Here is a 22331-nt window from a genome sequence, read left to right as displayed (position 1 = left end):
ATATCAGTGAGCGTGCTGTCCGTCTATGGAACGGGGAAGGCGCGCGAGTTATCTGAGTTTGCCCGAGGGCAGATTGTGATTCCGCGGAGGCTCGACACGAGCATTTCGAAAACTACATGACTTGCTGAGTGATCGAGGAGTGCTATCGTGAGTGTCTTTAATACTGGCGAAACCAAGGTGAAATCACGTCCAGACATCGTGGGGTTGGGGGGGGGGGGTGTCACCCCTCATTACAGATGTTGGTTGTCGTACGCTGGGCAGACTGATAAAACAGGACAGGCGGCGAACTTTGGTGTAACTAACATCAGAGTTTAATGCTGGGCAGAGTACAAGTGTGTCTGAACACACAGTGCACTGAACATTCCTAACGTTGGGCCTTGTCAGCCGACGACCCATGTACACTACGTCATCAAATGTGTCCGGACACCCCCTAAAATATACGTTTTCCATATCAGGTGCATTATACTGTCACCTGCTGTCAGGTACTCCATATCAGCGACCTCAGTAGTCATTAGACATCGTGAGAGAGAGCAGAATGGGGCGCTCCGCGGAACTCATGGACTTCGAACGTGGTCAGGTGACTGGGTGTCACTTGTGGCATACGTCTGTACGTGAGAATTCCACACTCATAATCAACCCTAGGTCCATTGTTTCCAATGTGATAGTGAAGTGGAAACGTGTAGGGACACGTACAGCACAAAAGTGTACAGTCCGACCTCGTCTGTTGACTGACAAAGACCGCCGACAGTTGAAGAGGGTCGTAATAGGCAGACATCTATCCAGACCATCACACAGGAACTCCAAACTGCATCATGATCCACTGCAAGTACTATGACAGTTAGGTGAGAGGTGAGAAAACTTGGATTTCATGGTCGAGCGGCTGCTCATAAGCCACATATCGCGCCGGTAAATCCCAAACGACGCCTCGCTTGGTGTAAGGAGCGTAAACATTGGACGATTGAACAGTGGAATAATGTTGTGTGGAGTGATGAATCACGGTACACAATGTGGCGATCCGAAGGCAGGGTGTGGGTATGGCGAATGCCCGGTAAACGTCATCTGCCAGCGTGTGTAGTGCCAACAGTAAAATTCTGAAGCGTTGGTGTTGTGGTGTGATCATGTTTTTCATGGAGGGGGCTTGCGCCCCTTGTTGTTTTGGGTGGCACTATCATAGCAGAGGCCTACATTGATGTTTTAGGCACCTTCTTGCTTCCCACTGTCCAAGAGCAATTCGGGGATGGCGACTGCATATTTCAACACGATCGAGCACATGGTCATAATGCACGGCCTGTGGAAGAGTGGTTACGCGACAGTAACATCCCTGTAATGGACTGGCCTGCACAGAGTGCTGATCTGATTCCTACAGAACACTTTTGGGATGTTTTGGAACGCCGACTTCGTGCCAGGCCTCACCGACCGACATCGATAGGTCTCCTCAGTGTAGCACTGAAGAATGGGCTACCATTCCCCAAGAAACCTTCCAGCACCTGAGTGAACGTATAGCTGCGAGAGTGGAAGCTGTCATCAAGGCTAAGGTGGGCCAACACGTATTGAATTCTAGCACGCCACGAACTTGTAAGTAATTTTCGGCCAGGTGTCCAGATACTTTTGATCACATGGTATGTGCCAATGTTAACACCATGGTATCGATAACCACGACTGAAATGGGTACGTGACCATCGGCACTGGACGTTGGCTCAGTGGCAGACCGTTGCATGGTCTGATGAACCCCGATACGTGATGCTTGTGGCGTCCAGGTTACTGTGCGCCACGTTTTATTGGATTGCGTTTTATTTTCTGACCAGCGCGCCGCGACTGACGTGCCAGCGGACCAGCCATCTCTTTTAGGCAACACTCGGACGAATGTGGTTAAAGTTTTAAAGTTCAGTGGCATGTCAAATGTTTTTACAAAGATTTTAGGGAGAGGATCTTAATTTGCTCACTGTGTGACAAGCTCGACCATATTTTTTGTAAGTGGCCAGCCAATGACAATATCCTGTGGCATTCTTGTTGGTACATTTGACCTTTCCTTACATTTTACTTTCTTATGTAGCATTTTCCTTCTTTTACTGCCTTCTTTGCGTGTGTGCTTCAGTTTCATTAGGTCTGTCCAGATTCGTTCCTCTGAATGTGTGTCAGGGCGCTGATGACCTCGACGCTGAGCGCCCATAAGCCCCAACACACACACACACACACACACCGATACCTTCTTCATCATGCCGACGGGAGGGCGCGAATCGGCCGTCTTCGAGGGGAACAGCTTCTTGAGATCTGTACTCAGGGACGTAAACAAGCTGGCGGTGGCTCCATTGTTCTCTGGGGATCATTCGCTCGGGAATCCATGGGTGCAGTGGAGTTCGTGCAAGGCACCAGACGGCCAAGGAGTATTGTGCACCGGTTTTAGACCATCTACACCCTTTCATGACGATCATGTTTCCCGACAGCAGTGGTATTTTTCAGCAAGATAATGCGCCATGTCACAAGGCCTGGAGTGTGACGGAGTGGTTCGAGGAACACGGTGGCAAGTTCCAATTGATGTGCTGGCTCCCCAGTTCGCCACATCTGAACCCGATCGAACATGTCTCTTTTGTCTCCGTATGTCCACATTTCAGCTATGGTTGAGTCGGCAGGTGATGGCGAAACGTCCCCTTAGAAAAAATTATGAATTACTGTGCTGATAAACCTCTTACGTTATTTGATTTTCAAACAGCTGAGCAGAACTGAACGTACTCAGACATTTCGCTCTTTACTTATTCTGATCAACACAAAACTGACACACAATAGTTTTAGCGCAACGCAATCTGACTTTCAATAATCTCTACAAAAGAAAATATTCCAACAATGCAAACCAGCCACAGACTGCACACAGCACAGTCAGCGATTTTCATACAGAGCGCTACGTGGCGTTACCAACATAAAAACCTAAACAGCCTACTTACAATGGTTGAAGTGATCACTGCAACAGATATCTACTAATGCTAGTATTGCTGACCCCTGTTTTGGTCACAAGCGAGGTAGATTATTCCTACACGTCGGTCAGGGGCCTAGAAATGGCGTAGTAAAACTGGTAGTCCAATAAAAGAAGATTGGAAAATGACGGCTGAAAGGCCGTCATCCTGTATCTCGGATGTGATTGAACGTGACGTCAGAGCTCATCTCCCTCCTCCGCGGAATTTAGGGGAATTAGGTGACTTTTTTGTGCAGATGTGGTGTCAACTCCCTCCAGCGACCTATCAAGGCCTCATTGCTTCCTTGCCACGGCGCGCCGCCGCTGTTATCCGTGACAAAGCTGGACATACCGGCTATTAGGTAGGTGGTCATAATGGATATGATGCACTGAAAACAGTTCACGTGGTTTGCTATTTGGATAAACAATTCCTACAAAGGGACAAATACCCTGGTGTGCTAAATGTAAGGAGGAAAGTAATTTTCGCATGATGTGTCACTGCCAAGTAACACAGCTCGTTGTAACTTCGACCATACATGGAAAGAACTGCTACAGTATAGTACGAAAGGTAACGAGACGAACAAAAATGACACTTTTATACAAAGACAATAATTACACCGAAGTTACAACGATTTGTGATGGTCATCTGGACATTACAAAAGGTGGGACTTCGTACGTAATAGGATTGTGAGCGCCACGGATGGCAGTGCATTGTCTGCAACGTGCTTCCATGCTGGCCACGAAGTTGGTAAGCAGTTGTTGTGGCAGGGTGTTCCATTCCTCCGCGCTGGCCGAGGTGGCCGAGCGGTTCTAGGCGCTTCAGTCTGGAACCGCGCGACCGCTACGGTCGCACGTTCGAATCCTGCCTCGGGCATGGATATGTGTGATGTCCTTAGGTTAGTTAGGTTTAAGTAGTTCTAAGTTCTAGGGAACTGATGACCTCAGCAGTTAAGTCCCATAGTGCTCAGAGCCATTTGAACCATTCCTCCGCCAGCCCGATTGACAAATGCTGCGTAGTCTTTTGCTCAGTGGACGTGCTGTAAAACGTCTCGCCAACACATCCCACATGTGCTCAAGGGGATTAAGTAGGGGGAACAGGCAAGCCTGACCATTCGCCGAGTATTCTCTCGTTTCCAGAGCTTCTCTACGCGTCAATGGGAAGAGGAGTGGCTGGCAGTTGGTGAAAATAAGCTGCGTCTGGTCAAGGCCACCACGCGGCCATGGCGTACGTCCTACCAGTCATGCAGGCGGGATGAGGTTCTCCTCATTCGCCTCCGCATAGCGCACAGTCCCTTAACGCATGGTTTTTTTACTCCGGCGGGAGGACCTCGCAATCTGCAGTGCTTGTGGCGTCCAGATTACTGTCCGCCACATTTTACTTGACTGTCTTTTATTCTCTGACCGGAGGGCGGTGGTTTCCTTGCCACCGGATTTGCCCTCTATTTTGCAAGACGACGCAACGACTTTGGTTAAGGTCTTACGGTTTTGTGTCCTGTCCAATTTGTCGCCTCGGATTTTAGGGAGAGGATTTTAATGTGCTGCTGGGTGACTGGCTCACCCACGTTTTAGGTAAGAGGTCCGCCAGTAACGATTACCTACTTGTTTCACTTCGATTTCTGTTCTCTTTTCCTTGTGTTTCCTTTCCTTTTTTAGTGCGTTTCTTTTCCTCTTGTTTTGCCTCTGCATAAGAGGAATTGGAAATGCGTCAGGCCTGTGTCTTTTAGCCGTTCTCCTTGTTCACTGTCCGTCTTCGTCCCTTCACCGCATGTGTTCCTGTTTCTATGCGTTTGGGCGCTGATGACCACGCTGTTTAGCGCCCGAAAACCTCAAACCACACACACACACTCAACCGGTGCAGTTCGATGTGATCGCGCACTGTCATACACAAAAATGAAGTCAGGGCCGAATGCACCCCTGAAAAGACGCACGTAGGGAAGAAGTACGTTGCCAATATAGCGTTCACACGTGAGTGTACCGTGTTCAAAGATCTGGTGCTCAGTACGTCGATGCAACATTATCCTTCCCCACACCCTATCACCTAGATCGCCAAAACGATCAATTAGACATCTGAGTGCATTGCGTGTTGCCTCTTCTCTCCATATGAGGATACGGATGTTTTAGAAAGTTTCCAGAATGAGATTTTCACTCTGCAGCGGAGTGTGAGCTGATATGAAACTTCCTGGCAGATTTAAACTGTGTGCCGGACCGAGCCTCGAACTCGGAACGTTTGCCTTTCGCGGGCAGGTGCTCTACCATCTTTTTTTATATATAAAAACATTTATTAAAGAAACAATGTTACACATTCCAACTACATACTAAGTTCATGGACACGTGTTATACATGAAGTTATTTAAACAAAAACAGTTTGACCATTTCAATTGTGCTGATATTAAAGAAAGACAACAGAAGATTGTGTTACTCACTAAATTACCAGAAAGAATTAAGTTAAACATCAAGAAAAGTTTTTTTAAAGACATTCAAACTTGAACATGAAGAAATAAAATCTGCACTTTGAATTACATGAGCTCCAATCTTTACAGAAGCATAAATAGTTCTTTATGATGTATATCAGCAAGTTGGTGGGATAATTTTAAATATAAAACTATTTAATAATCATATTAGACAATTTCTGAAATACTTGAGAACGGCGGAAAGGAGATATATATAATAAAGTTGACTAGCCTTCCAACTACACTTTCTGGAGATTAATTGAATGTTAAGTATCTGAAGTGATCAGATCTGTATAATAAGTCTTTCACTGCCAAACTGACTAACACATCACAGTGCAAAAATGAACAAGGCAATGTGCCAGCCATTGAATATTACATTATGAGATAGAATCTTTTGGTTTTAACCAATCTATAAGGACCTTTCCATAAAAAATGTCTATTTACAGATTTCTAATATAAGTCAATAATCCACCTTTAATGTATTGTGTTTTGACACTATTAGACACACAATCTCACTGTCACATAAGTAATGTACATTAGCTTATAAATTTCAAAAACTACTCTCTGAAATAGAAAAAGCACACACAAAAATATACTCTAAAATTTTAAATAATATCCTTACGGTAACTACAATACATCACTGTCAACACAGTCTTCTTTTTTATATTAACCAGTGCTCATTCTTTCAAACACAAGTTTTAACATATTACCGAACTTTTTCTTGTGATTCGAATACCTTCTAATTTTGTGGAATTCACACAGCATGAATACCTTGAGCTCTATGGTGCTGTCGGATAATAATTTGTTAAGGAATTAATTAACAAAATTTCCCAGCAACCAGTGCACAGCATTATTTTTTGCCTCTGGGAAGCAGCGTACTTCAGGCCTATGTATCAATGGCAGCGATATATACTCAGGGGATGTCCTTTTAATCAGAACTATTTGCTCCCGGATCCACTTCCTATTATTCATGTGATCACTGCAAGCATATCTATGAATTATTGTGTCAACTAGATGGCATTGTTGACATAAATTTGTTTCACAGAGTCCGATTGCGTACAGCCTTTCATTGGTGCCAACTATTTGTTAACTGTCTTGTACCATGACGTTACTATATTAGACGTGAGTGCATTAGAACTAATGTTTTTCCAAATCTCAGTCCACTCAATGTTTGGAAACTGTCGTTCTATTTTGTTCCTACCTTCGCTTTTCTTTCGTTCCCGCATTATGGCTCTCGATGTTAAGTGTCGTGATTGCCTGAGTTCGACACTGACATAACTAAACTCAACATAGAAAATTCTCACGTGCTGTAAGCGACTGTTGATATTCTGCACGTCAATTGGGGGAAGCAGGCTTCGAGGTTTAATAATCCAGAAAAGTTGGGTGGTTATGCTTTCTCGTGAGTCTCTTATTAAATTAACTTGCATTTTGATAAAAAGTGCAGAGGCTTTATCCGTTATATCAGTTAATCCTAGTCCACCATTTTTAGGATCTAAAGTGGCTGCTTTTGCAGGTACTCTGAACACTTCACCTCTCCACAAAAAGTTGGTGATTTTGGACATTATTCTCTTCGCTATCATTCTCGGTATTGGGAACAGCTGGGCAGTATAATAAGCTTTAGCAAGGATGCATGAGTTGATATATTGTGTTCTTTGAACTTTGTTCATATATCGAGTTAAATTCTCTATAATGGCTCCTTGCACTTTATCTGCTGCAACTTTCTAATTTAAAGGTGTCATTTCCATAGGGCATGCTGTCAGAGTGATCCCAAGTGTTTTATGTTGTCGGACTAATTTTGCCCACTCGACGTTGACATTAACAAAACCTCTGAGGTTTAAGATATTACTTTTTTTTCGTTTGCATTGGCTCCAGATGCTCTACAGTTCGAATCAGTCACTGTTGATAGCGTGGTTATCTCGTCATTATTCCTTATAATGACCCCTATATCGTCAGCATAGGCTCTTATAACTTTTATTTCCTGATAAAGTTAAGCCTTTTAATCTAGCATGGACATGTCGGAGGAAAGGTTCCAGCGAAATGCCGAAGAGCGACATGGACAAAGGACTTCCTTGAGGAACACCTCGATGTATTTGCATCGGCCTGGATTGTTGACAATTCACCGCTATTTTAGCATTTATTCCAGTTGCTATGTTCTTAATCAACTGTATGACCCTATCGTTGAAACCTATTTTCTTCAATGTCTGTAGAAGATATTCATGATTTACTATATCGAACGCTTTATAAAAATCTAAAAACAATAACGCACACTTTATGTTTGTTACATAAGTTATTGCAATGATATCCCTGAATTCTGCTAGATTTTGAAAAATGGTTCTGCCTTGCGCGCAGTTCTGATGCTGACTAATAATTTTATCTGTAACGCATGAAATTCTCTTGTTTACTATTCTAGCTATTAATTTATAATCAGAATTCAGCAGTGTAATTGGGCAAAAATTATTTAAATCTTTGTTTCCATTGTTTTTTGGCACCAGAACAATTTTACTCTCCTTAAACTCAGCCGGAATCATTTTACCCTGAATAACCTCATTTACAATGTCCGTGATTTTCGCACCTACTATTGGCCAGTAACGTATGTAAAACTCTGCTGGCAGATCATCCGGTCCTGGGGATTTTTTTGGTGGTGGGCGCAAAGAGTCTCATACACGTCTTCTTCACTGACAACCTCGAGAAAATTTTCGTTGTCACCTTGTGTCAGCTATGGGGCTAGGATGTCAAGGAATTCTTCCAAGGAAGCATCACTACTCCGATGTACAGAATACAGCTCGCAATAATAGCGATAAATCTCGTCCATGATATCCTGCTGGGTTCTGAGAATCGTACCGTGTTTTGTTCGAATTTCATCAATAAAAGTCTTCACGTTCTTAGTATGCTTCACAAAATGATATAGGGAAGTAGTTTCGTCTTCTGACACCGAATTTGCTTTCGATTTTATTTTCAACCCTTCCATTTGACTTCTCTTGATATTAAGTAACTTGGCTTAGACTTTTTTGATGTCTGCTATCCGAAGTGAGGAACCTGCTGAGACTTGATCATATAGATCTCTCAAAACGGAATAGTAATATTCTATAGTGCATTTCATTTCCCTTGCGCACTGGGCACTGTATTGAATAAGAACCTTCCTCAACTTTGGCTTTGCCATTTTAACCCACCAGTCAATAGTAGTGGCATATCTACTACGAGCACACAGGCATATTGCCCATGTTTCTTTAATCAGGTCTTCTAAATCATGATTTACTAACAAGCAAGTGTTCAAATTCCATTGATTCTTGAAGCGGCGAACCGACTGTCTTGTTAGATTTATGCAAGCTAAGACACTTGAATGGTCCGAAAAGTACGTAAGAATGGTTTCTACTTTTGTCACTAAAGTTTCAAGATTTTTAGAAATATATAGTCTATCAGTCCTGATACGTGATGTTGCCGTGACATAAGTGAACTCAACAATGGAGGGGTATTTGATTTCCCATATATCCTTTAATTCTAAACCAGTAACTAGTTGTTTTAGTTCAACTGAGAAATTAAAATGAGGTAACTGATCTTTTCGATTTAGAACACAATTAAAATCATCTCCAAGTAATAACTGTCTTGGAGTTTTCCTTAACAAGTATATCAGGTCATCTTTGAAGAAACGTGCCCTGTCAGCTCGGTGAGAACTTCCTGAAGGGGCGTACAAGTTGGATGATAGTCACATCATAGATTTTTAGTCCTATTCCCCTTCCGGATTCCAGTCGTCCCACCTCGCTTACTGTAACCCCTCCCCTCACCAAAACAGCTGTTCCAACACTTGTTTCGGGAGACACATTTATGTAACTGACAAAACCGGGAATTACTAAATCCGAAATTAGAACTTCTTGTAGCAGGGCAATATCAGTCGCGGATTCTTGCAAAAATTCCGGTCGTAATTTTATTTATGTTTATAGTGGTGACAGAATAAGATTGCGTCATTGTGCTGTCGCTATGTAGTTGTTTTGATCATCTAATTTAGTTTCCTGCGGTTCAGGGTTCAGTTAAGCTGTAACAGTTTTCTCGGAAGTCTGAACATGGAATAACACTTCAATCAGTTTATTAGTTACTGTCCCGTTTTTTTCTACTTCTGATGTTTTCTCTTGTACCGCAAGCAGACTGATTTCCTGGTGAGCTTTCTGATTTTTCCTCCAGTGTTTCTTGTAGGTCCGTTTCGGGCCGAACATTCTTTGGGCTTGGGTCGCCCCTACCGGATTTTCCCTTCCATTGATTAGGAGCTACATTCTCATTTGGTTGCGTCGGTGTTTTACTTCGCCGCTTATCTGGAGCAGCAGCAGACGCTTTCGCAATTTCGGTTGCTGGCGCCTGCCCTGAGGTGTTGACCGTGATTTCAGTTTGGCCACCACTTCCTCGTTCTTTATTAATTTTACTCACTTACTGATCAAGGGAAAGAAATGGAGACTGCAGTTTTGCAACCTCTCCCTGAATTTGTTTATTAACAGATAGCTGCTGATCTTTGCAATCGGCTACTGCACCTGCTGTTTCTTTCAAATTAATGCTGATTACACCCCCTTGATTTTCTGATACCGTATGTGTATTATCTTTCTGTTCATCAGTTTCTATTCACATTTTGCCTTCAGGTTCCACTGCCTCCTCGTCGCACTGTTTTTGCTTGCGAAGTGAGGAAGTGGGACAAGACAGCTCGTCCTCTGAACAACTATCAGTTATCTCCAGAGGTCGTTTTTTCGGTTGCATTTCAGTTTCACAAGTAGGGTTTCCCTTTGTTGTTAACGGGAAAAATTACTGTTATCGTGAAGAGAGACATCAGCTTGGCCCGCTGCGTTAACATCCTCAACCAGTTGATCCGGGCTATTCTTTGGTAACAGATCATTTAAGGTAAGCTTCTGACGCTGTATCAAATTACTTTTAAGAACAACAGTTCGCCGCGGACATTCCTGTCTGAAGTGGCCGGTTTCGTTACATGTATGACATGTAGCTTCCTGACCTGTATAAACAATTTGTGCATTATACCCACAAACAGTTATGTGAGACGGAATATTCGTCTTGACGTCCATCTCTACACAGCGGACCCCGTTGAAACACTGCAGTTTAAAGCGAGGCGACTATCTTTCATTTGCAATTGATTTAACGTCTCCGTAGTTTGAAAGAGCTTCCTTAATCTTACCATTTTCAATTTTAATGGGAAGATTCAAGACACGAACGGTTTTGTAATGAATGTCCGCTCTATAGATGGAAACCTTACTTTTATAACCATTTCTATGCGCAAAATCTACTTCATAGCCCCACTTTCGTAACACTTTATCAACAGTCGCAGCACTGATTAACTTGACAAAAACACACTATTTTTCCTGATCCAGTTGCCAGGTATGGACGGTTTCAGAATTGAGACCAATTACCTATGTAATCCAGTCATATATTTCCAGGGATGTCGGCTGAACAGCACGGGATTTCTTTGCAAAAGCAAATACCAGAGTATTCTTCCTGAGGTCTGTAGCCATGGTTAATCCAGCGACGCAATTTCGCTTAAACAACCGAAATTCCAATTAGCAGCAGCAAGACCAGAAAGAGCGATCAGATCACAAGGAATAGGAACGAACACGGAGATTAACGGACGGACAGCATTCGGCGAAACACAAGTACAGCGATGTAAACACGGAAGTGCAGCGCAGCGATTAAAAGCGGCCACTCGCTAGCGCGGCTGAAACGGAACTGACCATCTGAGCTACCCAAGCACGACTCATGCCCCGTCCTCACAGCTTTACTTCTGCCAGTACCTCGTCTCCTACCTTCCAAACTTAACAGAAGCTCTCCTGCAAACCTTGCAGAACTAGCACACCTAAAAGAAAGGATATAGCGGAGACATGGCTTAGCGACAGCCTGGGGGATGTTTCCAGAATGAGATTTTCACTCTGCAGAGGAGTGTGAGCTGATATGAAACTTCCTGGCAGATTAAAACTGTGTGCCAGATCGAGACTCATACTCGGGACCTTTGCCTTTCGCGGGCAAGTGCTCTACCATCTAGCTACCCAAGCGCGACTCACGCCCCGTCCTCACAGCTTTACTTCTGCCAGTACCTCGTCTCCTAACTTCCAAACTTAACAGAAGCTCTCCTGCAAACCTTGCAGAACTAGCACACCTAAAAGAAAGGATATAGCGGAGACATGGCTTAGCGACAGCCTGGGGGATGTTTCCAGAATGAGATTTTCACTCTGCAGAGGAGTGTGAGCTGATATGAAACTTCCTGGCAGATTAAAACTGTGTGCCAGATCGAGACTCATACTCGGGACCTTTGCCTTTCGCGGGCAAGTGCTCTACCATCTAGCTACCCAAGCGCGACTCACGCCCCGTCCTCACAGCTTTACTTCTGCCAGTACCTCGTCTCCTACCTTCCAAACTTAACAGAAGCTCTCCTGCAAACCTTGCAGAACTAGCACACCTAAAAGAAAGGATATAGCGGAGACATGGCTTAGCGACAGCCTGGGGGATGTTTCCAGAATGAGATTTTCACTCTGCAGAGGAGTGTGAGCTGATATGAAACTTCCTGGCAGATTAAAACTGTGTGCCAGATCGAGACTCATACTCGGGACCTTTGCCTTTCGCGGGCAAGTGCTCTACCATCTAGCTACCCAAGCGCGACTCACGCCCCGTCCTCACAGCTTTACTTCTGCCAGTACCTCGTCTCCTACCTTCCAAACTTAACAGAAGCTCTCCTGCAAACCTTGCAGAACTAGCACACCTAAAAGAAAGGATATAGCGGAGACATGGCTTAGCGACAGCCTGGGGATGTTTCCAGAATGAGATTTTCACTCTGCAGAGGAGTGTGAGCTGATATGAAACTTCCTGGCAGATTAAAACTGTGTGCCAGATCGAGACTCATACTCGGGACCTTTGCCTTTCGCGGGCAAGTGCTCTACCATCTAGCTACCCAAGCGCGACTCACGCCCCGTCCTCACAGCTTTACTTCTGCCAGTACCTCGTCTCCTACCTTCCAAACTTAACAGAAGCTCTCCTGCAAACCTTGCAGAACTAGCACACCTAAAAGAAAGGATATAGCGGAGACATGGCTTAGCGACAGCCTGGGGGATGTTTCCAGAATGAGATTTTCACTCTGCAGAGGAGTGTGAGCTGATATGAAACTTCCTGGCAGATTAAAACTGTGTGCCAGATCGAGACTCATACTCGGGACCTTTGCCTTTCGCGGGCAAGTGCTCTACCATCTAGCTACCCAAGCGCGACTCACGCCCCGTCCTCACAGCTTTACTTCTGCCAGTACCTCGTCTCCTACCTTCCAAACTTAACAGAAGCTCTCCTGCAAACCTTGCAGAACTAGCACACCTAAAAGAAAGGATATAGCGGAGACATGGCTTAGCGACAGCCTGGGGGATGTTTCCAGAATGAGATTTTCACTCTGCAGAGGAGTGTGAGCTGATATGAAACTTCCTGGCAGATTAAAACTGTGTGCCAGATCGAGACTCATACTCGGGACCTTTGCCTTTCGCGGGCAAGTGCTCTACCATCTAGCTACCCAAGCGCGACTCACGCCCCGTCCTCACAGCTTTACTTCTGCCAGTACCTCGTCTCCTACCTTCCAAACTTAACAGAAGCTCTCCTGCAAACCTTGCAGAACTAGCACACCTAAAAGAAAGGATATAGCGGAGACATGGCTTAGCGACAGCCTGGGGATGTTTCCAGAATGAGATTTTCACTCTGCAGAGGAGTGTGAGCTGATATGAAACTTCCTGGCAGATTAAAACTGTGTGCCAGATCGAGACTCATACTCGGGACCTTTGCCTTTCGCGGGCAAGTGCTCTACCATCTAGCTACCCAAGCGCGACTCACGCCCCGTCCTCACAGCTTTACTTCTGCCAGTACCTCGTCTCCTACCTTCCAAACTTAACAGAAGCTCTCCTGCAAACCTTGCAGAACTAGCACACCTAAAAGAAAGGATATAGCGGAGACATGGCTTAGCGACAGCCTGGGGGATGTTTCCAGAATGAGATTTTCACTCTGCAGAGGAGTGTGAGCTGATATGAAACTTCCTGGCAGATTAAAACTGTGTGCCAGATCGAGACTCATACTCGGGACCTTTGCCTTTCGCGGGCAAGTGCTCTACCATCTAGCTACCCAAGCGCGACTCACGCCCCGTCCTCACAGCTTTACTTCTGCCAGTACCTCGTCTCCTACCTTCCAAACTTAACAGAAGCTCTCCTGCAAACCTTGCAGAACTAGCACACCTAAAAGAAAGGATATAGCGGAGACATGGCTTAGCGACAGCCTGGGGGATGTTTCCAGAATGAGATTTTCACTCTGCAGAGGAGTGTGAGCTGATATGAAACTTCCTGGCAGATTAAAACTGTGTGCCAGATCGAGACTCATACTCGGGACCTTTGCCTTTCGCGGGCAAGTGCTCTACCATCTAGCTACCCAAGCGCGACTCACGCCCCGTCCTCACAGCTTTACTTCTGCCAGTACCTCGTCTCCTACCTTCCAAACTTAACAGAAGCTCTCCTGCAAACCTTGCAGAACTAGCACACCTAAAAGAAAGGATATAGCGGAGACATGGCTTAGCGACAGCCTGGGGGATGTTTCCAGAATGAGATTTTCACTCTGCAGAGGAGTGTGAGCTGATATGAAACTTCCTGGCAGATTAAAACTGTGTGCCAGATCGAGACTCATACTCGGGACCTTTGCCTTTCGCGGGCAAGTGCTCTACCATCTAGCTACCCAAGCGCGACTCACGCCCCGTCCTCACAGCTTTACTTCTGCCAGTACCTCGTCTCCTACCTTCCAAACTTAACAGAAGCTCTCCTGCAAACCTTGCAGAACTAGCACACCTAAAAGAAAGGATATAGCGGAGACATGGCTTAGCGACAGCCTGGGGGATGTTTCCAGAATGAGATTTTCACTCTGCAGAGGAGTGTGAGCTGATATGAAACTTCCTGGCAGATTAAAACTGTGTGCCAGATCGAGACTCATACTCGGGACCTTTGCCTTTCGCGGGCAAGTGCTCTACCATCTAGCTACCCAAGCGCGACTCACGCCCCGTCCTCACAGCTTTACTTCTGCCAGTACCTCGTCTCCTACCTTCCAAACTTAACAGAAGCTCTCCTGCAAACCTTGCAGAACTAGCACACCTAAAAGAAAGGATATAGCGGAGACATGGCTTAGCGACAGCCTGGGGGATGTTTCCAGAATGAGATTTTCACTCTGCAGAGGAGTGTGAGCTGATATGAAACTTCCTGGCAGATTAAAACTGTGTGCCAGATCGAGACTCATACTCGGGACCTTTGCCTTTCGCGGGCAAGTGCTCTACCATCTAGCTACCCAAGCGCGACTCACGCCCCGTCCTCACAGCTTTACTTCTGCCAGTACCTCGTCTCCTACCTTCCAAACTTAACAGAAGCTCTCCTGCAAACCTTGCAGAACTAGCACACCTAAAAGAAAGGATATAGCGGAGACATGGCTTAGCGACAGCCTGGGGGATGTTTCCAGAATGAGATTTTCACTCTGCAGAGGAGTGTGAGCTGATATGAAACTTCCTGGCAGATTAAAACTGTGTGCCAGATCGAGACTCATACTCGGGACCTTTGCCTTTCGCGGGCAAGTGCTCTACCATCTAGCTACCCAAGCGCGACTCACGCCCCGTCCTCACAGCTTTACTTCTGCCAGTACCTCGTCTCCTACCTTCCAAACTTAACAGAAGCTCTCCTGCAAACCTTGCAGAACTAGCACACCTAAAAGAAAGGATATAGCGGAGACATGGCTTAGCGACAGCCTGGGGGATGTTTCCAGAATGAGATTTTCACTCTGCAGAGGAGTGTGAGCTGATATGAAACTTCCTGGCAGATTAAAACTGTGTGCCAGATCGAGACTCATACTCGGGACCTTTGCCTTTCGCGGGCAAGTGCTCTACCATCTAGCTACCCAAGCGCGACTCACGCCCCGTCCTCACAGCTTTACTTCTGCCAGTACCTCGTCTCCTACCTTCCAAACTTAACAGAAGCTCTCCTGCAAACCTTGCAGAACTAGCACACCTAAAAGAAAGGATATAGCGGAGACATGGCTTAGCGACAGCCTGGAGGATGTTTCCAGAATGAGATTTTCACTCTGCAGAGGAGTGTGAGCTGATATGAAACTTCCTGGCAGATTAAAACTGTGTGCCAGATCGAGACTCATACTCGGGACCTTTGCCTTTCGCGGGCAAGTGCTCTACCATCTAGCTACCCAAGCGCGACTCACGCCCCGTCCTCACAGCTTTACTTCTGCCAGTACCTCGTCTCCTACCTTCCAAACTTAACAGAAGCTCTCCTGCAAACCTTGCAGAACTAGCACACCTAAAAGAAAGGATATAGCGGAGACATGGCTTAGCGACAGCCTGGGGGATGTTTCCAGAATGAGATTTTCACTCTGCAGAGGAGTGTGAGCTGATATGAAACTTCCTGGCAGATTAAAACTGTGTGCCAGATCGAGACTCATACTCGGGACCTTTGCCTTTCGCGGGCAAGTGCTCTACCATCTAGCTACCCAAGCGCGACTCACGCCCCGTCCTCACAGCTTTACTTCTGCCAGTACCTCGTCTCCTACCTTCCAAACTTAACAGAAGCTCTCCTGCAAACCTTGCAGAACTAGCACACCTAAAAGAAAGGATATAGCGGAGACATGGCTTAGCGACAGCCTGGGGGATGTTTCCAGAATGAGATTTTCACTCTGCAGAGGAGTGTGAGCTGATATGAAACTTCCTGGCAGATTAAAACTGTGTGCCAGATCGAGACTCATACTCGGGACCTTTGCCTTTCGCGGGCAAGTGCTCTACCATCTAGCTACCCAAGCGCGACTCACGCCCCGTCCTCACAGCTTTACTTCTGCCAGTACCTCGTCTCCTACCTTCCAAACTTAACAGAAGCTCTCCTGCAAACCTTGCAGAACTAGCACACCTAAAAGAAAGGATATAGCGGAGACATGGCTTAGCGACAGCCTGGGGGATGTTTCCAGAATGAGATTTTCACTCTGCAGAGGAGTGTGAGCTGATATGAAACTTCCTGGCAGATTAAAACTGTGTGCCAGATCGAGACTCATACTCGGGACCTTTGCCTTTCGCGGGCAAGTGCTCTACCATCTAGCTACCCAAGCGCGACTCACGCCCCGTCCTCACAGCTTTACTTCTGCCAGTACCTCGTCTCCTACCTTCCAAACTTAACAGAAGCTCTCCTGCAAACCTTGCAGAACTAGCACACCTAAAAGAAAGGATATAGCGGAGACATGGCTTAGCGACAGCCTGGGGGATGTTTCCAGAATGAGATTTTCACTCTGCAGAGGAGTGTGAGCTGATATGAAACTTCCTGGCAGATTAAAACTGTGTGCCAGATCGAGACTCATACTCGGGACCTTTGCCTTTCGCGGGCAAGTGCTCTACCATCTAGCTACCCAAGCGCGACTCACGCCCCGTCCTCACAGCTTTACTTCTGCCAGTACCTCGTCTCCTACCTTCCAAACTTAACAGAAGCTCTCCTGCAAACCTTGCAGAACTAGCACACCTAAAAGAAAGGATATAGCGGAGACATGGCTTAGCGACAGCCTGGGGATGTTTCCAGAATGAGATTTTCACTCTGCAGAGGAGTGTGAGCTGATATGAAACTTCCTGGCAGATTAAAACTGTGTGCCAGATCGAGACTAATACTCGGGACCTTTGCCTTTCGCGGGCAAGTGCTCTACCATCTAGCTACCCAAGCGCGACTCACGCCCCGTCCTCACAGCTTTACTTCTGCCAGTACCTCGTCTCCTACCTTCCAAACTTAACAGAAGCTCTCCTGCAAACCTTGCAGAACTAGCACACCTAAAAGAAAGGATATAGCGGAGACATGGCTTAGCGACAGCCTGGGGGATGTTTCCAGAATGAGATTTTCACTCTGCAGAGGAGTGTGAGCTGATATGAAACTTCCTGGCAGATTAAAACTGTGTGCCAGATCGAGACTCATACTCGGGACCTTTGCCTTTCGCGGGCAAGTGCTCTACCATCTAGCTACCCAAGCGCGACTCACGCCCCGTCCTCACAGCTTTACTTCTGCCAGTACCTCGTCTCCTACCTTCCAAACTTAACAGAAGCTCTCCTGCAAACCTTGCAGAACTAGCACACCTAAAAGAAAGGATATAGCGGAGACATGGCTTAGCGACAGCCTGGGGGATGTTTCCAGAATGAGATTTTCACTCTGCAGAGGAGTGTGAGCTGATATGAAACTTCCTGGCAGATTAAAACTGTGTGCCAGATCGAGACTCATACTCGGGACCTTTGCCTTTCGCGGGCAAGTGCTCTACCATCTAGCTACCCAAGCGCGACTCACGCCCCGTCCTCACAGCTTTACTTCTGCCAGTACCTCGTCTCCTACCTTCCAAACTTAACAGAAGCTCTCCTGCAAACCTTGCAGAACTAGCACACCTAAAAGAAAGGATATAGCGGAGACATGGCTTAGCGACAGCCTGGGGGATGTTTCCAGAATGAGATTTTCACTCTGCAGAGGAGTGTGAGCTGATATGAAACTTCCTGGCAGATTAAAACTGTGTGCCAGATCGAGACTCATACTCGGGACCTTTGCCTTTCGCGGGCAAGTGCTCTACCATCTAGCTACCCAAGCGCGACTCACGCCCCGTCCTCACAGCTTTACTTCTGCCAGTACCTCGTCTCCTACCTTCCAAACTTAACAGAAGCTCTCCTGCAAACCTTGCAGAACTAGCACACCTAAAAGAAAGGATATAGCGGAGACATGGCTTAGCGACAGCCTGGGGGATGTTTCCAGAATGAGATTTTCACTCTGCAGAGGAGTGTGAGCTGATATGAAACTTCCTGGCAGATTAAAACTGTGTGCCAGATCGAGACTCATACTCGGGACCTTTGCCTTTCGCGGGCAAGTGCTCTACCATCTAGCTACCCAAGCGCGACTCACGCCCCGTCCTCACAGCTTTACTTCTGCCAGTACCTCGTCTCCTACCTTCCAAACTTAACAGAAGCTCTCCTGCAAACCTTGCAGAACTAGCACACCTAAAAGAAAGGATATAGCGGAGACATGGCTTAGCGACAGCCTGGGGGATGTTTCCAGAATGAGATTTTCACTCTGCAGAGGAGTGTGAGCTGATATGAAACTTCCTGGCAGATTAAAACTGTGTGCCAGATCGAGACTCATACTCGGGACCTTTGCCTTTCGCGGGCAAGTGCTCTACCATCTAGCTACCCAAGCGCGACTCACGCCCCGTCCTCACAGCTTTACTTCTGCCAGTACCTCGTCTCCTACCTTCCAAACTTAACAGAAGCTCTCCTGCAAACCTTGCAGAACTAGCACACCTAAAAGAAAGGATATAGCGGAGACATGGCTTAGCGACAGCCTGGGGATGTTTCCAGAATGAGATTTTCACTCTGCAGAGGAGTGTGAGCTGATATGAAACTTCCTGGCAGATTAAAACTGTGTGCCAGATCGAGACTCATACTCGGGACCTTTGCCTTTCGCGGGCAAGTGCTCTACCATCTAGCTACCCAAGCGCGACTCACGCCCCGTCCTCACAGCTTTACTTCTGCCAGTACCTCGTCTCCTACCTTCCAAACTTAACAGAAGCTCTCCTGCAAACCTTGCAGAACTAGCACACCTAAAAGAAAGGATATAGCGGAGACATGGCTTAGCGACAGCCTGGGGGATGTTTCCAGAATGAGATTTTCACTCTGCAGAGGAGTGTGAGCTGATATGAAACTTCCTGGCAGATTAAAACTGTGTGCCAGATCGAGACTCATACTCGGGACCTTTGCCTTTCGCGGGCAAGTGCTCTACCATCTAGCTACCCAAGCGCGACTCACGCCCCGTCCTCACAGCTTTACTTCTGCCAGTACCTCGTCTCCTACCTTCCAAACTTAACAGAAGCTCTCCTGCAAACCTTGCAGAACTAGCACACCTAAAAGAAAGGATATAGCGGAGACATGGCTTAGCGACAGCCTGGGGGATGTTTCCAGAATGAGATTTTCACTCTGCAGAGGAGTGTGAGCTGATATGAAACTTCCTGGCAGATTAAAACTGTGTGCCAGATCGAGACTCATACTCGGGACCTTTGCCTTTCGCGGGCAAGTGCTCTACCATCTAGCTACCCAAGCGCGACTCACGCCCCGTCCTCACAGCTTTACTTCTGCCAGTACCTCGTCTCCTACCTTCCAAACTTAACAGAAGCTCTCCTGCAAACCTTGCAGAACTAGCACACCTAAAAGAAAGGATATAGCGGAGACATGGCTTAGCGACAGCCTGGGGGATGTTTCCAGAATGAGATTTTCACTCTGCAGAGGAGTGTGAGCTGATATGAAACTTCCTGGCAGATTAAAACTGTGTGCCAGATCGAGACTCATACTCGGGACCTTTGCCTTTCGCGGGCAAGTGCTCTACCATCTAGCTACCCAAGCGCGACTCACGCCCCGTCCTCACAGCTTTACTTCTGCCAGTACCTCGTCTCCTACCTTCCAAACTTAACAGAAGCTCTCCTGCAAACCTTGCAGAACTAGCACACCTAAAAGAAAGGATATAGCGGAGACATGGCTTAGCGACAGCCTGGGGATGTTTCCAGAATGAGATTTTCACTCTGCAGAGGAGTGTGAGCTGATATGAAACTTCCTGGCAGATTAAAACTGTGTGCCAGACCGAGACTCGAGCTCGGGACCTTTGCAAAGGCCCCGAGTTTGAGTCTCGGTGCGGCACACAATTTAATCTGCCAGGAAGTTTTCATTTTAGAAAGTTGTTTTTGAAACTATTTGACTGGAGTGTAGAATTATAAGCAAGAAGTACGTAGACGATTAACAGTACAGACAAGAACACAACAGAAGAATTTGAAATGTGATGTTACAAGCGGTTGCTGAAAATTAATAGGTAAGTTGGTTAACCAACAGAGAGGTACTGAATCGAAATGGGAGAAAAGATTTTAATGTTACAGCTGGACTAAAAGATTAAATCAGAAGATAGGCACATCCAGAGGCATCAAGTAATTTTCAGTTTAGTAGAGTCACTAAAACTCCCCATTCTATTCTCCAGAGACTTTGGCATGAGAGCTCACGCCGGCTGGAACTGGTGATGAGTGGTTGTGTGCGACACAGTTGTGATGTGCGCTATTTCGACCGTATCACTCCCGCCTACGAACAGTTATCACGGCTACGTGCCGATAAGCACAGAGATTATCATACTCTGTGTTTGCTGTATCGTCTTCCCAATCATTTTACTCCTTCCCGTTTATCTTCAAGCCTTACGCTACTATCTGAACAAGACAGTAGAGATACCCATTCCCAACAAAGTAAAATAAAATCCTCTCTGTAATACTACACAACACTGACAAGTTCTCTAAGACATGTTCTGTATCAGGAATCCGACTCTGGTACAAGCTTCCCAAAAAATTAGATAAATTAAAATCCTTTCAAACTTCAAAAGGCAGTTAATGGCCGACCTCCTATCACATTAGCTATCTCTTCTTGCAGCTCAGTCTCATCAACCCTTCCTCCCCCACCGCTTTTTCCTTCCTTTGTCTACAAGTTCGCTACTGAAATTCTTTTCTTTCCTAGCAACCATTGTCGCTTTCATTTCGATACTCTCTTCTTTCATTATCCCTTCCACTTCTTCTAATACAAAACAAGGCTTCAAAAGTGTGGAACTAATTAATATCAATCTCAATGCCTCCATTATTTTATTATTATTATTATTATTATTACTTTTGTTAATAATTCGAATTATTATTATTGAGTTTTATGTAATAACTGATTAATACTATTCTTAATTCCTCCATTATTTTATCTTCATTATTATTGTTACCATTATTATTATTACTATTGCTAATTATGATTTTTATTTATAATGCAAAATATTGTTATTGTGATGTCAGCCCCGTTACCTGAGTGGTCAGCGTGACGGATTGTCGTCCTACGGGCCAGGGTTCGATTCCAGCTGGGTCGGGGATTTTATCCGCTCAGGGATTGGGTGTTGTGCTGTCTTCATCACCATTTCATCCCCATCCGGCGCGCAAGTCGCACCATGTGGTGTCAAATGTAATAAGACCTGCACCAAGGTGGTCGGACCTGCCCCGTAAAGGGCCTCACGGCCAATGACGCCAAACGAACATTTCCATTATTATTGTGTTGCTATGTAATATTTTTTGTGTGCACATTGACCAACGCAACGCCGCGAAACGGCATCAAGAAGGCGCTGACCCGCGCGCCACACACCTCCAGGAAGACAGACTTGAGCGCTCCCTGTCACCGCTGACTTAAGCAGCCGCCCGTCGCTGGTCGGACCCAATTCGGTCGCAGAGAGCATCAGTAGCGAGTAAGAGGAAGACGCTACTTAGTCTGCGTTCTGAGAGTAGTAAAAAGAGAATAAGTGTAACTGTATGTAGGAGGCATAGGGAGCACAGGAAGACACTCCATAACAGAATTATGTCTCTTTCCTTTTTACAAACAAAGTATTCTATTAATTTGAAAGTTTAATGAACAGATCATTTTCCTTTTTAGAAACAAAGTATTCTATTAATTTGAAAGTTTACTGAACAGATCATTTCAGATTCCTGCCACCGGCCATGGCAACTTGTCTCCATCCTTGGATGTGCCGGTGCTGACTCCCACAGTAGCCGACACAACATCTGGTGACGAGGATTCCAGAACCAATGCTGCCGTCACAGCGCGCCACTAATTTTTCTCTCTTTTGTTTCAGAGGAGCATTGCTAATAATTGTGTTCTTAGAATGAGATTTTCACTCTGCAGCGGAATGTGAGCTGATATGCAACTTCCTGGCAGATTAAATCTGTGTGCCGATTCGAGACTCGAACTCGGTACCTTTGCCTTTCGCGGGCAAGTGCTCTACCAACTGAGCTACCTAAGCACGACTAACGCCCCGTCCTCACAGCTTTACTTCTGTCAGTACCTCGTCTCC

This window comes from Schistocerca nitens, chromosome 1 (genome assembly GCF_023898315.1).
Source record: "Schistocerca nitens isolate TAMUIC-IGC-003100 chromosome 1, iqSchNite1.1, whole genome shotgun sequence".
Classification (NCBI taxonomy): Eukaryota; Metazoa; Arthropoda; class Insecta; order Orthoptera; family Acrididae; genus Schistocerca; species Schistocerca nitens.
This window is presented reverse-complemented; position numbering follows the sequence as displayed.